General features: G+C 36.0%; 1 protein-coding gene across 1 annotated transcript in view; it reads right to left on the reverse strand.

Annotated features, from left to right (window-relative positions):
* The window catches only part of RUNX1 (RUNX family transcription factor 1), a 351115-nt gene that overhangs the window by 220973 nt on the left and 113419 nt on the right, over positions 1-16723 (reverse strand). The window lies entirely within an intron of this gene.

Consider the following 16723-nt stretch of genomic DNA (forward strand, 5'->3'; position numbering starts at 1 on the left):
AAAATGGGGGAGGTTTGGAATTTTTGGCTTGGGAGGTCCCTTCCATTTCTACATCTCTGATCCTATGAAGGTGGAGACATAGGCTCAAGGCACTTCATCTCTCCATTCATTTCTTACTCTCTGAAACAAAAGTAACAACATTTACCATCTAACATACATACATGTGGAGGATTTATTTAATTAATCCATTTTTGTAATGAGCTAGAAGAAGTTCAGGGATACACGAGAAAAATTCAATTTCTTGTTGGATTATTTCTTATCTTTAGATCTTGGGCATGTGGGTCAGTTTTTGTCATGGCAGTTTTTATAAGATGTTTATACTGACTAATTAAAAATATACTTTGTCGGAGTGGCTAGGTGTCACAGTGAGTAAAGCACCGGCACTGGAGTAAGGAGGACCTGAGTTTGGTTCCAGGCCAAAGATCATATTGCTAGCAAGTGTTAAGTGTCTGAGGCTGGATTTGAACTCAGGTCCTCTGACTCCAGGGCTGGTGCTCTATTCACTTCTCCACCTAGACATGCCACCTTTGGATTTTTTTTTTTAATAAATTAAGAGGTTAATTTGCTATGGCTAGAGTTATAATTCTGAAATGTTGCTATTTTATTTACAGACTGGGTGTTTATGCACTTAATTTCCTAGCCACTAAATTCTCTTCAAATTCTTGAAAGAAAATCATGCCAAAAGCAAAAAATTTATAGGTTTAGGTATGATGTGACCAAACCTAGGTACCTCTGTGTCTTTGATTGTTTTAAGTGCAGAGAATTAATCTATAGGAAAAGAATAGATATACTACTAAATCACCAAGCATGTAATTAACATTCCATTTATACATTTTATTGACATTGAATAAATGATTTCTAGTACCACATTCAGTTTCACTCTTTAATTTTTTAATTATAAAATGTGTTAGGGAATACATTGAAGTAATTTGTCTACTACCTCTGAAAGATGAGTAACATGGTATTTAAGTTTTTCCATATTTCCAACTGTCAGAAATACCCTTATAAGTTAAGATCTTTCATTACATCATTATAAACAATCATTTTAAAACAGTTCTGCACATCCAGCCCTAACTTCTTTCTTCAGCCACAGTCTTGCATCACCAACTGTCTTTTGGATATTTGGAAATGGTTTTATAGACATCATCTATTTAGTGATCTCAAACTCATGTGTCTGAGAGAGAACTCACTGTCTTTTCTGCTGAACCCTCCCTTCTCCTGAACATTTTTTTTTTACTGTGTAGGGCATTACCACGTTCCTGGTCACCCTGGAGCCCAATCTTTGTGCCATCTTGGGTTCATCATTCTCACTCCCACATAACCAGTCAGTTGTGACCAATCTTGTTTCTACGTTTACGACATCTCTCATATACATCCCCTCATTTTATTCATAGAGTTGCCCCATTAGTTTAACCCTTTTCTTCTTACTATTGCAATTGTTTTGCAACTATTACCTCTCTACTTCAAGTCTCCTCTCATGCTAGTCCCTACCCCATTACTTTTACACTGAGATTACTTCCTTTTATACTGCATCTAGTATTTATATGTTGCTTTGTCCTTTAGAATGTAAGCTCTCTGATGCCAGAGACTCTCTTTTGCCTTTCTTTGTGTCTCCTGTATGTAACACAATGCCCCGAGCTTAGTAAGGGCTTAATAAATGCTTGTTGACTAACATTAGGCTTACTTCCAAGGCAGATACTGTAGACAGGCAACCAGTCTGTCAAAAGTTGTGGTTTATTTTCTTTTTCTTTCTTTTTTTTTTTTTTTTTAGAGCAATCGGGGTTAAGTAACTTGCTCAAGGTTACACGGCCAGTTATTTCTGGGTGTGGTGCTAAGTATCTGAGCCCAGATTTGATCCCCAGGTCATCCCGACATTGGAGCCGGTGCTCTTACTCGCTGAGCCACCTGGCCGCCCCTGGTTTATTTTCACAGTCTGGCTTCTGTCTACTTTTCTAAACTTATTTCATGTTACCCATCTCCATTCATTCCAGGGTCTACCCAAATTGGTGTAATTGCTGCTTATTATTATAAAGTGGACTTAGCATTCCACCTCCCATCTCTGTCTTTTTCACAAGTTGTCCCGAAGGTATAAAATGTACTCCTTCTTCACCACCACTCACTGAAGTGCCCTTCTTACTAAAGGAAATTCTCTCATGTCGTTAGCTCTCTCTTCTTCCTAAAATGGTCTCACATTTCCTTGTGCAGTTATGCACTATATCTGCCAATGGATAGGAGTTCTTAACCTAGGGTCCGTGAACTTTTAAAAAGAATACATTTTTATAAGTATATTTTAATAAAGTTTGTTTCCTTTGTACAGTTATGTATTTAATTTTATGCAGTTAAAAACATACTGCTAAAGGGGTCCATGACACACACAAAAGTTAAGAAGCCCAGCAATAGATAGCTCATTGTATGAGGGTGTGGGCTGTTTTTTATTTTAGTTTTTTTTTTAATCCCCAATTCAGTGTTTTGCCTATGTTGAGCACTAAATAAGTGCTTTTTTGAAATTGAAGTGAATTGAATTGATGGTAGTCTTTTAATTTCTTCTAGTGGATAGATACCCATCTGAGAAAAATCAATGCTTACACATTTTAGAAAAAGTTATATTTTTCTGAGGCTGCTTTGGCAAGAACTAATTTACTCAGTAAAGCCTATGAACGAAAGGAGTGGGTTTGCCTTTTCTTCCGTTTATGCCACTGCTTTCTAAAGGAGCCAGGGGTTTGGACCCACTTAAAGTAACATGACTTGACTTAAATGAGGTCTGAAATAAAATGTTGTGATGTCCTACATATTCAGCAACAAACAACATCCTAGAAGCTGATGAAGGAAGAGGTCATCCTATCAACAAAGTCCCTTAAGATTCATAAGCTTTTGCTAGGGTGAATGTTTAAGCCTTGATGGAAGTGCATTAATGAGCATGTAAAGATGTGGTTGGAAGCTGACCACCATGCCTGAAGCCTTACTGAAAAATTCTTGACAGCTATATTGCTTATTTTTGTAGTGGCTAGGAAATGAAATGACTTTCCTTAATCAAGTAATTGCATTAAGGCACTACTGGGAACATACTGTTGACTTGTCTGGCATAGGCAAGAAGTCAACTATATTTCAACCAAGTTTTAACTGTCAGGAACAGTTTGGCTCAAATATCTTTTAGCTCCAATAACATAAGTCTTTTCTCTATACTTTCTATATGCCTATGCTTTCTCCCTATACACCTATATTCAATTCAAATACACATTTATAATATATGCAGTCAATCTCCAATATTATGCATTTATTTACTTTTGTGAATTCAAGTGATTTTATTAGTAACCTCATTTTCACTGTTGTATTGGCAACTGCTCACATTTGTGGCTATGTGTAGTGGAGAAAAAAATGAAAGGCACAATATGGGCAAGTATATATCAGCAAAAAGGAAGAATACTTTTGAGAGTATCCTGGACAGCAAGGAGATCAAATCAATCAATACTTAAAGAAATTATTTTGGTTATTTATTGGAAGGTCAAATACTGAAGCTGAAGCTCAAATACTGTGGCACATAATAAGAAGATGGGACAAATTGGAAAAGACCCTGATGTTGGGGAAAGACTAAAGGCAAAGAAAAAGGAGACAGTAGAGGATGAGATAGTGTCATGGAAGCAAAAAATGTTAATTTGGACAGACTTTGAGAGATGGTGAAGGAGAGAAGGGCTTGGCATGCTATGGTCCATGGGATCACAAAAAGTTGGACATGACTGAATGATTGAGCAAGAAAAATTCATAAAAGTGTCTGAATATGTTCCAGAAAGTGCTAAAGTAACCTCTTAAGAGTGCAGTGAGGGAATTGGAAAACAATTGAAAAGTAGCTAAATTTGTGGGTAAATGAAATGTTACCTCTTCCCTATTGTGCACCATGCCCACTACTTAGGTGACTGGGCTCCTGGTGCAGCAGCAGGGATGCCAGGGTGAATCTGGTCTACAGAGTTCCATGCTCTGAGCAGGCCCAAGATTCACCCCAAGGCAATAGTTCAAATTAGAGCTGAAAAGGAGATTAGAGAGGGCAGATGCTGCCCCTTTTCCTTTTTTCACTTCTGGTTCTTCTGACATCTCTACCCCTGCCCTTACCTTTCCCTTATGGCATTGCCTCTCCATTCTCCTGCATTTTGTGGATTATTTTATGGTTACCGTATTAGGAAAAGTGCATATTATCAGAACTAATATTTTGTTGTAAAGAATTGTATGAGAAAAGTCTATTCTCAGCAATTTCTAGGGAAAGATTACATTTTTTTGTGATTGCATGAACCTAACCCCCCATTTCCCATAGGTTCAATGTATCATCATTTGCATTTTTACTTTTGCTCTGTTTTCTAGACACTTGACCTCTGTCAAAGTTGAGGATTGACCACATTCACACACATATATAATATACACGCATTTATATTTATATATAGTCAGATAATAATTAAAATGAAAAAGGTGGAACAAATTCTATCATGTTATTGAAAAGGTTTATGAACTGAAGGAGGTATTTTATTTTCATTTTTTATTTTGCTGGTTTCAAAACAGAGTTATCCATAAAAACTCACAGGAGTGGAGTAAGAATGCAAAGTCCTATTGTAAATAAAGGCAGTTAAGAGGAAGCTATATGTCATTGGTTTTTCTGTATTTTACTTGGTTTGTTCCTATTTGTATTTGAAGGAAAAAGTGGTATTTTCTAGGTAGGATTGCTTCAAACGTTAATTTATTTTTTAATTAAACATCAAAGATTTTCTATTTGGAAAGTCTGCTGATAAAATATTAAAAATACATGAAAGAAGCACTGGATTTCTAATTAGAAGACCCACTATGTTCACATCTCAGCTCTTTGCCAGTTTTCACCTGCATGACCTGGGGCAAGTCATTTAAACTTTTGATGACTCAGTTATCTTATATGTAAAATGAAAGATCCAACCTCTAAGAAGCACCTCCTAATTCTAAATCTATGATCTTGTGTCTACAAGATTTTTTAAAATGGCCACTTTTTTGTCCTGTCTTAAGTTTCTTATTTTTCTTGATGCAACTGCTGAATTTGTTTACACCAAGACATCCTTTGGAAAACGAAAAATGCAGTTGCCTAGTAGAGTATTTTTTCCTACTTGATAGCAAATATTAAATCAAATACTTAAGAGATGTAGGACCATAAGGAATGAGGCAGTCATATATCCATGTGATGTTATTAAAGTAAGATGCTAAATAATTAGTTTAATTTTAAAAAATTAAATTAATTTTGTAGGTTGCTTTTATGAAATGTAGAAATAGCCTTAGGTTTTGAACTGTTTCAATGCTAGCAAGTACCAGGCTCCACAAGATTCTGCGGTTCCTTATATTACTTATAAACAATTCTAAATCATATCTACTTTGTCACCAAATTCTTCACATGGAGCATGTTTGGAAGTTGGTCTTCCCTCTAGCTTCCTATATTTTCATTCTTTGTTCATGTGTCACTGCTTGTTAGGCCATTTCTTTATCACGCAGAGAAATATATATGGTATATCACCTAATCATAGATCTCAATCCTCAAAGCTCACAAAATGGCTTCAAATTATGAGATAATCATATTTTTTTTCATCAGTCTGAACATGCCTATCAGGCTCACAGTGCAGAATGAACTTAAACTACTTCCATGTAGAACAAGGGCAAGTTATAGAGCCCAGAATGGACCTCTGGTGCAGGTAACTAACTATATTCTTAATTGAAAAGATGGTATTTTGTAATAAGAATGGCTTTGAGACTAATAAAAGGTAAAAGGTAGAGTCAACATTTGTTATTGAGGGTATGAGGATATAGCTGTGTGACTATGCAGTCGAAATTTGCTGTTTCTGTGTCTTCCTGTACAAGGTACTAATGGGCACAAAAATGCTGATGAATTTCATACAAGTGTTATGGGTGCCTACTAAAATTTGTAGATGAAAGGCATTATACGTACATTATGTATGATAATTATCAATAATAAAATCTCACATACCTCTTTAGAAATTTAGGGATTAGCCTGTAGGAAATGTAAATGTTTGCAAGAGTAGGAGAGGAACCAGAAAAACACGGTCATTACCCAGTATTTTCACTGGGAGCATTGAGGATTCGTTTTTCATTGCAAAAAGAAATAGTGTCTGGAGTTGGAGTGGTAAAATTATAGGGGCTTAAATAGAGAAGTGGGAGAGGGGGATAAACCAGCGTTTGCTCTCTATAAGTATCCAAAAAATTCTGGGAGCAAAGGGAACATCTGTATTTTTCATTGTGGCCCAAAGATCTAGTCTTAGATATATGATTTGGCTGGTTGGCAGGAAATGCCTGTTCACAAGTTTAACTTAGCCTTTCTTCTAGTTTTTGATTTCTGAAGGAAGGGTCTAAATGTGGTGAGGGCTGTAAATTTGGGGCTCAGTTTTAACAATCATATATTAATGAGCAAACTATGGACGTATGGTGCAACCCAGAACAGAACAGGAATATCCTTTATGACATCCATGAAAAATGATTATTCAGCTTTCACTTGATACTTCAACCTGAAACACCCCATTCCACTTCCGCAGAGCTATAATAATTTGGAAAAAAAAATAATGTCAGACTAGAATCAGTCCTTCTGAATCTTCTGCTCATTGTTTGTAGCTCTGTCCTCTGGGGCCAAGTGAAATTGCTCTAGTCACTATTATGTGACATTCAAATACTCTAATCCCTGTGATCACATCTGTTTCAGCCTCTTCTGCAATTCAAACACCAGCCATTTCTTTAACTGATCCTCACACAGTGTGGTTCCGAGCTCTTTCCTCTCTCTCTGATATCCTGGAGTGTGTCCAAAGTTGGGCATACTCCAAATTGTCAATGTCTTTTAAAAATATAGTGTACCGAACTGAATATAATACTGAAAGTGTGATTCATCCCAGACAAGGTATAATAGGATTATCATTTCTCTTGTTGTGAACACTCTACTTTGATTAATGCAGCCTAAGATAATTTTGCCTTTTTGTGGCTGCAATTGGACAAAGTCGATTCATATTGACCTAGGAGTTCATTAGGTCAGATGTTGAGGATGACCAAAGGAAGAACAGCTATGCCCCCTATGACCATTGGGGCACACAGCTGAAAGCTTAGGGCCTATTTAAGGACATCAGAACAATCCTCAGTAATGGCATTTTGGTCTTGGAATGATTGGAAACTGACCTGTGGGTGGTGGTGAAGAAGGAGATATGGATAGAGATTTAGTTCTATTGGGGGTCTGACCCTTTAGCTCCCTTCAAAGCACATCAATCTTTCTTGTTGCTTCCTCCCCCACCCTCATTAATGATTCCCCTCTCTTGAAATTACTTTTGATAACTTCATACACTATATACTTTTTACCTTGACTATGAATTGGAGAGGATGTCATGATCTGAACTGAGAGGGAATTTCCTTACTGAGGAATTCCCAATGAATTCTCAAACTAAACTATGTCATTGAATTATGCCAATAAAACCACACGTCCAATTCGTATCCTGATCCTTATGAATTTACTTATTTGTGTATCGGATAGAATGTAGGAGAATGTAAGCACCTTAAAGGGAGGGGATCTCTCATTTTTTGTTTTTGCATTTCTTGTGCCTAGCACAATCCTTTGCCATTAAAAAAAGTGGATCTGATTGCCATTGATATAGGGAGATCCCTTTAATTATAGTCTTTCTTAGAGAGTGATCTGAACCCTGAGAGGTTAAATGTCACTACATTACACTGCCTCATCCTTTGCATAAAGTAAGTACTTGTTCATATCTGTTGAATTGAATTGAATAGACTTGAGTAATTGGGAGTTTAGAATCTGAATGTGAAGGAAAAGGGAGAAGAGTAGTATGACCAAGAGTCTGTTTTCCATCAGTGACTCAGTATAGAAGTGAACAAGTGTCAGGGCAGATGTGCATCTGGATGCCCCAGCTGTACATTGAGTCCCAATTCTGGATGTATATGCTGGGAGCTGTGTCCTAGTCTCTCATCTATCAGTGGATGGATATACTAGCATGTAAGGACAATGATGAAAAGCTGTTGGTAAGATCTTATCTCATACTGTTAATCTGCATAAAGCACTTTCTGAGTTCTAGTTGTATTTGGAGAAGAGGATGATGGGTTTAGAGAACATGGGAGAGCAGAATAGAGGGCAAAGAGTGGGTTTGAATGTGAGTTGTTTGAGTGTTGTGATACACTCAAAACTGTAGCTCTTTTTCATTTAAACTATTGTCTGGTGAAATATTCTACATCCTGCATTTGTGTAGTTGATTTTTCTTGAACCTAAACATAGGATTTTACATTTATGTTCAATAAATTTCATTTACATTTAGCTTATCATTTTAGGCCATCAATATCTTTTTGCAACTTGATTCTATTTTCAGACATGTTAGCTATCATTCCCAACTTTACTTAATCTGAAGATTTTATAAATGTATTATCTATGCTATTGTCTAAGCAACTGAGAAAAATGTTGAACATAAAGACCATGACAGGGTCATGAAACCATGGTGATATGTGTATGTGTATGTATACATATTTGTGTGTGTGTATATACACACATACACACATTTATATACAGACATACATATGCATATGTGTATAGATAGCACACTTAGAGGAATTTCTTTCCAACTTAATGTTGATCCATTAATTACTGATCTTTGGATCTCATCATATACCTTGCTTATTTGAGAGATTTTAAAAAATATTTCTTCATCTAAATATTATGAAAAACTTTTAATAATAATCGTGAAATGAAATGAACAATAGTAGTGGCCAAAATGGAAAGTGAAAATTTTCTTTTATTGAACTTTGTATATGTAATCAGATTAGTAAAACATATTTTTCAATATAAAAAGTAAAAGAAAAAAGAATGGATTGACATTTTAAAAATTATACTAAAGTATTTTTTAAAGAGAAAAACTTACCTACATATTAGGTTGCCACAGTAATGAAGTTAAGTTGAAGTTTCTGTTTTACATCCTTAAATATAAATTTGTCAATATTTCATTTAAAAATTCAGTTTAATTTCAATAGACAACATAGCCAAATTTTTTAATCCATCTTTGATCATAGTTGATCAGATAATACTTTTATTATTTTTATACTATAATAAAATATTTTCATATTACATTTTCATTTTGAAAATTTTCTTTCCCATTAAATAAGATATAGAAATATTTAAAGTATTAAAAATCATGAATTTTTAGAGATTTGTAAAAATCTCATTTCACAAGTGGATTTTAATAAAACAAATATCTCAAGAGGTACAATTTTGCAACTACTAAATTGTACCACTGATGTAATGTCTATTTTCTTGATTCATCATTAGCTTTTTAAATGATTAACAGTCAAAAGAATAAGTTTCAATTTTTGTATATTTTAAAACTCAGTAAAAGATGTCACATAGGAACTGAAATTTGTACTTATTAAACAAAGCAATTATACCTTTTCATCTGTACTTTGTTTCACTGTTTTAAGTTTTAGGCACAAATCAAAACTCCAAATGGTCACTTAGAATGATAGTCCGGAAGTAAGTCAAGATCTGTTTCTATATCTTTACATTCACAATGCTGTCACTGTTTATTTTAATCTATTGATAAGACACAGATCTTTATAGGACCACAGGAGTTGGAGACATGAACTGTGGTCTAAGTGAGCTCACACATTTCCAAACTGCTATGAATTTATTCTCAAAATGAAGGTTCAAAGCTGAATTCACTTGTGCTAGGGGGTTGATTGTGAGCATCTAGCAATTATTAAAACTTAGACCAGCATTTTTTTTCTCTTTAAAAAGTACAGACATTATTAGAATTGCAAGCACATAGCGATAGTAAAAATCAGAGTAACTTTAAGTTTTATTATTGATCTTTAAATTCGCTACAGACAATGCATCCTTTACTACTTGCACGCAGAGTGAATGCTTCCCATGGCCCAGAATAGTTCACCAGAGTTTGGATCCACTCATTCCACAAGTTATTGCGTCTTATCTATGTATCTATTCACCCAACTTCTCAGTCAGGATATCAGGAAAGAGTTATAATAATAACAAAGATAACAAAAATGACAACAGCAGTAACATCACTATGGGTGAGTGGGAAGGTAGATATAACCTAATACATTAAGCTAGGCCTCTGTTTACTCTGAGAAATTGGATTAGACTTTAAGACTGAGCAGGTGGATGGAGTCAATGCCTTAAGAGGTGAAACATTGTTAGGAGTGTTGGGGTACTTAATAGGGAAATTGTAAATTTACAAAGGAATTCTACATAATCTAAGATGAACTGAATGAAATTGGGCAAAATGGGAATAGATACCCTAATGGGGAGAAAACATTAACAATAATAGAAGAGACCCAAAATACCCAGGATGAATAGGAGAGGTTCAGCTCAGAGAAACTATGCAAAGTACTAAATGCCACATTAAAGAGGAAAGCAAATCAGAGGATTCTTATCAGGAGTTACTAGAAGACATTGGCCTAGAGGAGTCAAGTTTCTGAAGCACATTCCTTTCACTTGACACCAAAGGGATTCAACCTGGGGACCAGTCGGGAAAGACCCAGCTCTGAAAGGGGCTTAAGGAGATGAGAGTGAGAAATTTAGCCCAGGCTGAGATGGGAGTAGAATAGTTGGGCAATAAAACTTGCTTCAAGAATCAGAGCCAATGGTAGGGTGGTGACAGGGACAGGGAAGACCTAAGATAGAACATTTGAGATGAAACATTTACTGCTTCTAACTTGTTACTTTTGGAAATAATCAGAGGCAGTATTGTTCTAAGATGTGTAACAGAGATCCTGAAAGTCACCACAAAATTTGACTTGGTGGTCAGGATTTAAGAATAAGAGGAAGACAGATCTAAATAATTGGAAAACATCAGTTGCTGATGTGTAGACTAAACTAATATAATAAAAATGACAATTCTACCTAAATTAATTTACTTATTCGGTGTCATACCAATCGAACTAGCAAAAAAATTATTTTATAGGGCTAGAAAAAATAATATCAAAATTCATCTGGAAGAATGAAAGGTCCAGAATATCAAGAGAATTAATGAAAAGAAATTCTAGGAAAGATGGCCAGCCATACCAGATCTTAAATTGTATTATAAAGGAGCAATCATCAAAATCACTTGGTACCAGAAGAAATAGAGGAATGGTGGAATAGGTTAGGTACACAAGACATAGAAGTCAATGATTATAGCAATCTACTGTTTGATAAACCCAAAGATCCCAGTTTCTGGGATAAGAACTCAGTATTTGAGAAAAAACTGCTGGAGAAACTGGAAAATAGTATGGCAGAAACTGGACATAGACCAACATCTGACACCATATACCAAGATAAAGTCAAAATGGGTAGGCGGTTTAGATATAAAGACTGATACTATAAACAACTTAGGGGAGCAAGGAATAGTTTATTTGTCAGATTTATGGAGAATGGAGGAATTTATGACCAAACAAGAGAGAGAACATTATGAAATGTAAAATGGATGATTGTATTACATTAAATTGAAAGGTTTATGCACAAACAAAGCCAATGCAACCAAGATTGGGAGGGAAGCAGAAAATTGGGAAACAATTTTTACATCTAGTGTCTCTGATAAAGGTTTTATTTTTTTTAAGCAATTGGGGTTAAGTAACTTGTTCAAGATTACATGGTTAGTTATTTCTGGATCTGGTGCTGAGTGTCTGAGCCCAGGATTCAATCTCCAGGTCATCCTGACACTGGAGCCGGTGTTCTTACTCGCTGTGCTACCTGGCCGCCACTCGTTTTTAAAATATATAGAGAAATGAGTCAAATTTACAAGAATACAAGTCATTCCTCAATTGAAAAATGGCCAAAGGATATGAAGTTTTCAGAGAAAGGAATCAAAACTATCTATTATCATATGAAAAAATGTTCTAAATCCCTATTGATTGGAGAGATGCAAATCAAAACCACACTGAGGTACCACCTCATACCTATTAGATTGGCTAACATGGCAAAACAGGAAAATGATAAATGTTGGAGAAGATGTGAGAAATTTGGATTCATTGTTGGTGGAGCTGTCAGCTTATCCAAGCATTCTGGATAGCAATTTGGAACTATGTATGCCCAAAGGGCTATAAAAATATGCATACTCTTTGACCTAGCAATACCATTTCTACGTATGTATCCCAAACATATCAAAAAAATGGGAAAAGTACCCACATGTACAAAAATATTTATAGCAGCTCTCTTTGTGGTGGCCAAGAACTGGAAATTGAGGGGATGCCAATCAATTGGGGAATGACTGAACAAGTTATGGTATATAGATGTAATGAATACTATTCTGCTATATGAAATGATGAATAGGCAGACTTCAGAAAATCCTGGAAAGATTCAGACAAACTGATCCTGAATGAAGTGAGCAGAACCAGGAGAACAATGTACACAATAACAGCCACAGTCTGTGATGACTGATTTTGATAGACTTAGCCCTTCTCAGTAAGCAAGGACCTAAAACAATTTCAAAGGACACACGATGGAAAATGCCAGCCACATCCAGGGAAAGAACTATGGAGTCTGAATGCAGAGCAAAATAGACTATTTTTTTGTTTTTCCTTTCTCATGGTTTCTCCCATTTGTTATAATTCTTCTATACACCACGACTAATGTAAAAATATGTTTAATAGGAATATATATGTAAAGCCTTTATTAGATTGCAGGCTGTCTTGGGGATGGAAGGGGAAAACTTTAAAACTTATGGAAGTAAATATTGAAAACTAAAAATAAATAAACTAAAAAAAAAAGAAAAAAGAATCAGAGGAATGTCATGTTTCAGGAGTTTTGAGGCAATTAGGTGTTTCAATGGATAACAGTGCTAGGATTGGAGTAAGGAAGACCTGAGTCCCAATCCTGCTTTATTAGTTGTGTGATCTGGAACACTTTATTTATAAAATGAATAGCACTCACCTTTCAGGGTAGTTGTGAGGATCAAATGAGATAGCACATATAAAGCTCTTTGCTGGTGGTATGTACATGTTAGCTCTTAGTAACTATCATTATTATTTAACTCAGTCTGAGGACTATTTTGGGGCAGGCTGTGGGTCACAGATGGGTTCAAAGTCTACAAATGTAATATTGAGAAATTAAGTAGATAATGAAATTTGGAATTCAGAAGGAGGGCCTGTAGCTGGGACATCATCAAGAATGAGAAAGGCAAGGCAGGAACAAAACAAAACAAAAAAGTGAGGTAGATTACCCAGTAAGGATTAGGAAACGAGAGAAGAGAAATTATACAAAGTGGGGAGTGTGTGTGTGTGTGTGTGTGTGTGTGTGTGTGTGTGTGTGTGTGAAAATCCAAGAAAGCAGTTCTGGCAGCAAGAAATAAGCTTCATACTGAGTCAGAGAGTCCCTGACAAATCCTTCATCAAGCTAATTGAGTTTCCTTGTAATATACTTCAACTATGTATCACAGGCATCCTGAGCCCTTCACACCATAGTAAAAAGGATCACACTTAAAGAAACTGAGAGATGGATTGTGAAGTTAGTGAGCAAGAGATCTCCGAGAGTAGAGAAGAGCCCTGAATACTGTGAAATAGTCATAGGGTAAGAAAATATGACAGCATTACTACAGAATCCAACTCTTCTACCATAGATTCTTCCACCACTGATGACCTCTTGTCATAAGACAGGCTGTTGAATAAAATTCCTATCAACAGAAATGATTCTAGGAATTGCTCTTTTTTATTTTTAGAATTTTCACTGAGAATTGGTGGTACCAGGTATATTTGAAGTTAAAGCAAACAGACAAACGATTTAGGTCTATTTTCTCAGTTAATCGAAGTCTAAGCAAATTTACAGGATGCGCTTTTTCAAGGTATCTGTTTTCTTTCATCTCCAAATCTCTCTGGATTTTAATGGAAAGTATATTCATGTGTTTTAATTAAGTTGTACCTTTTGCATCTAGCATTCTCTTTATAAACAGTTAACTCTGTTTTTTTTTTCCCATAAAAAGAGGAAGTTGTATTATACCAAGGGCTAAGAACCAAAACTCCCTTTGAAGCTTAGAAACTTCGAAAACACAGAGTTCAACGGGGCCAGAAAAACATGTCTATCCCTACTTCTCATCCCCCCATTAATTCTTTCCTTTGTTGGATTTAGAGAGAAAAACATTCACTTACCTAAATCTCAGGCAGGTAAATGACCAGTGGAAATTTATAATGATTGCATGGTCACTTTTTTCCCCTCTGTATTATAAAATACTAAGAAGCTTCAACTTTTGCAAATGATAGATAGTAGGCATTCATTCCATTTACTCAGTACTGTACCATCCAGGTAACATGGCTTTAAACAATTTCAACCAAAAGGATTCAGTCCTGTGGCAAAAAGCCAAGGCCAGATTTATTTAGCATATAACTTTCCACTTCCTCAAACCTATGCAGGCTTGATTACACTGCAGCTGCCTTATAAACGATGCCTGGAGAGATGCTTCAGATGAAATTCCTGCAGGGCTCTTTTCACAGTGAATTGACCTAGGCTTACTGCTCTGTCATCTACCTTGCATGAAGATATTTGAATTTAGGTCTTATGCTTTGCGATGCAAATCACTTTCATGAATTCCAATCCAGAGATGAAGGCCATCAAATTCAAGAATATTAGGGAATACTTGTACCTTTCACAGTTTGCTTTTACTCCAACAGGATAAGCTCAGATTCTACCTCTTATTGTGTAAGCCTTGGCAACAATGTTGTAAATTCCCATAAGCCAGTCTTTAACCTAATAAGAAAAATTTAGCTAATTCAGTTCTGACTTCTCAGGTGTGTCATTACCACAACTTAAATCAGGGATTATGAGTACTAGGTAGTGGTGTTAAGGCATATAGCTGTTTGTTCCCTGAAGTTGGTTCATGTGTTAATATTAGGTAGCATAAGAAATGTCAGATGAGCTCCTTTGACAAATTTGAAATAATTATCACTCTATCTTTTTATTTAAAATGTTTCCCTATATACTCCACATGTTTGTTCTACCTGAAAAAGATCACTTTATATGCATATACACACACAGACACACAACAGAGAAGTGGCATGTCCAAGGTCATATTGCTGGCAGAGTCAGGATGAAAACTGTACCACACTGCCTTCCTCTTGCTGCTTCCCAACTCTCTAATTCATCTATCTTGAAAAGTGGTCTTCAAAGTGGGGTCTATGAATTGACCCCAAGGGATAGATGATCAGCTAATCAAAAGATGGGAAGATGGGTTACACCCAGAGGTGTGCTGAAGCCAGCTCAGACTGGTTCAAGCCAGTCAATTGTTGAATTTTTATTGTGCGTGTTTATACTTAAGACATTGTTAAACATTATAAACCAGTACTTGGTTTATTGTTTTGTTGATTGTTGATTAAGGAAATGATGAAGAAAATGTTAAAAGTGCAGATTAAAATTGTGTGTCATGCATATTTAGCTTTTCTTTCTGGAGAGGTTGAAAAATAGTCACCAATATACCACTTTTGACACCCTAGCATGATGTCTGCTCCATAAGTAAGAAACTTAACCTTTTCCTTTCCTGTTCTTTTTGTCTTCTTGTACTCAGTGAGACCTGTCCGCCTCCTGATGACGCAGCTTTCTTAGCTACCCTTTGCAGAACTGGTTGTGCTCTCCCTCAGACTCCCTGATTCACTGGTTGAACTGGAGAAATTGGAATGCTACTTGCTCAGCATTGCCACTTATGGGCTCTCCTGCTGTATCAAACATTTAATTACCTCTCTTCCTTTGAGGTTTACTCGATTTATATTTAACATTCAATCAACATTCTGGTGACTATTGACTCCCAGGATACTCTCCTTTCTGTAGCTTTGTGTTCAGTGTTTGGCTAACAGTCTTTCTTCCTCAAATTCTGTTCCATATGAGGTGACTTTGACATATATGTATGTGTGTGTATACTCTCTCAAACATCCTAACTTCCCAATGCCTTGATTTACTCATTTCCCATGACCTACTCCTCTACCCTACCTCTCCTAGATCTTGTCATCATTCACATGTATTACATTTTCATAAACTCTGAAATTCCCCATATCTGATCATACATAAAATGTTATCATTCCACCTCTTCTTCTGCCTTGCCATCCTTAGCCTTGCTCATGATTCTCACCATGACATTTGATCTTTCTTCACTTCAAACCATCGCTCATGCCATGACAACTTCTACCTCCCTCATCTTGACTCCCTGGTAAATCAGTTAAATTCTATACATTCCTCTTCTTTTGAATCCCTTGACTATTTTCTCACCAATTCTACCCTTCCTAGGCCTATATTATTCTTACCATCCACTGCCTTGCTTTTACTCACATGTAGCTGAGCAAAACTGATGAAATCACTCATTTATCTTTGGTAGTTATTATGCTATAGATCTCCATTCTGTTGTTAATTCCTTGAGAAAGCCATCTCTAATAAGTGCCTCCAATTCCCTTTCTCTCACTCTCTTCTTTATTCCCTGCAATCAGGCTTCTGACATCTTTTATCATTCAAGTGACATTGCCCTTTTCAAAGTCACTAGATCTCTTAATTGCCAAATCTCATGGCCTTTTATCAATCCTCATTCTTCTTACTCTATCTGCAGCCTTTGACACCGCTAATCCTGATTTTCCTTCTACCTATAGGATTACTCCTTTGCCTTCATTACTGAATTTTCAACCAGGTTGCACCCACTAACTATGAGTGTTCTCCAGGCCTCTGTTTTTTGGCCCTCTTCTCTTCTCCCTCTTTATTATCTCACTTTGTGAT

This window comes from Petaurus breviceps, unplaced genomic scaffold (genome assembly GCF_028583685.1).
Source record: "Petaurus breviceps papuanus isolate PSGF00001 unplaced genomic scaffold, PetGlider_PUasm1.0 90897, whole genome shotgun sequence".
NCBI lineage: Eukaryota > Metazoa > Chordata > Mammalia > Diprotodontia > Petauridae > Petaurus > Petaurus breviceps.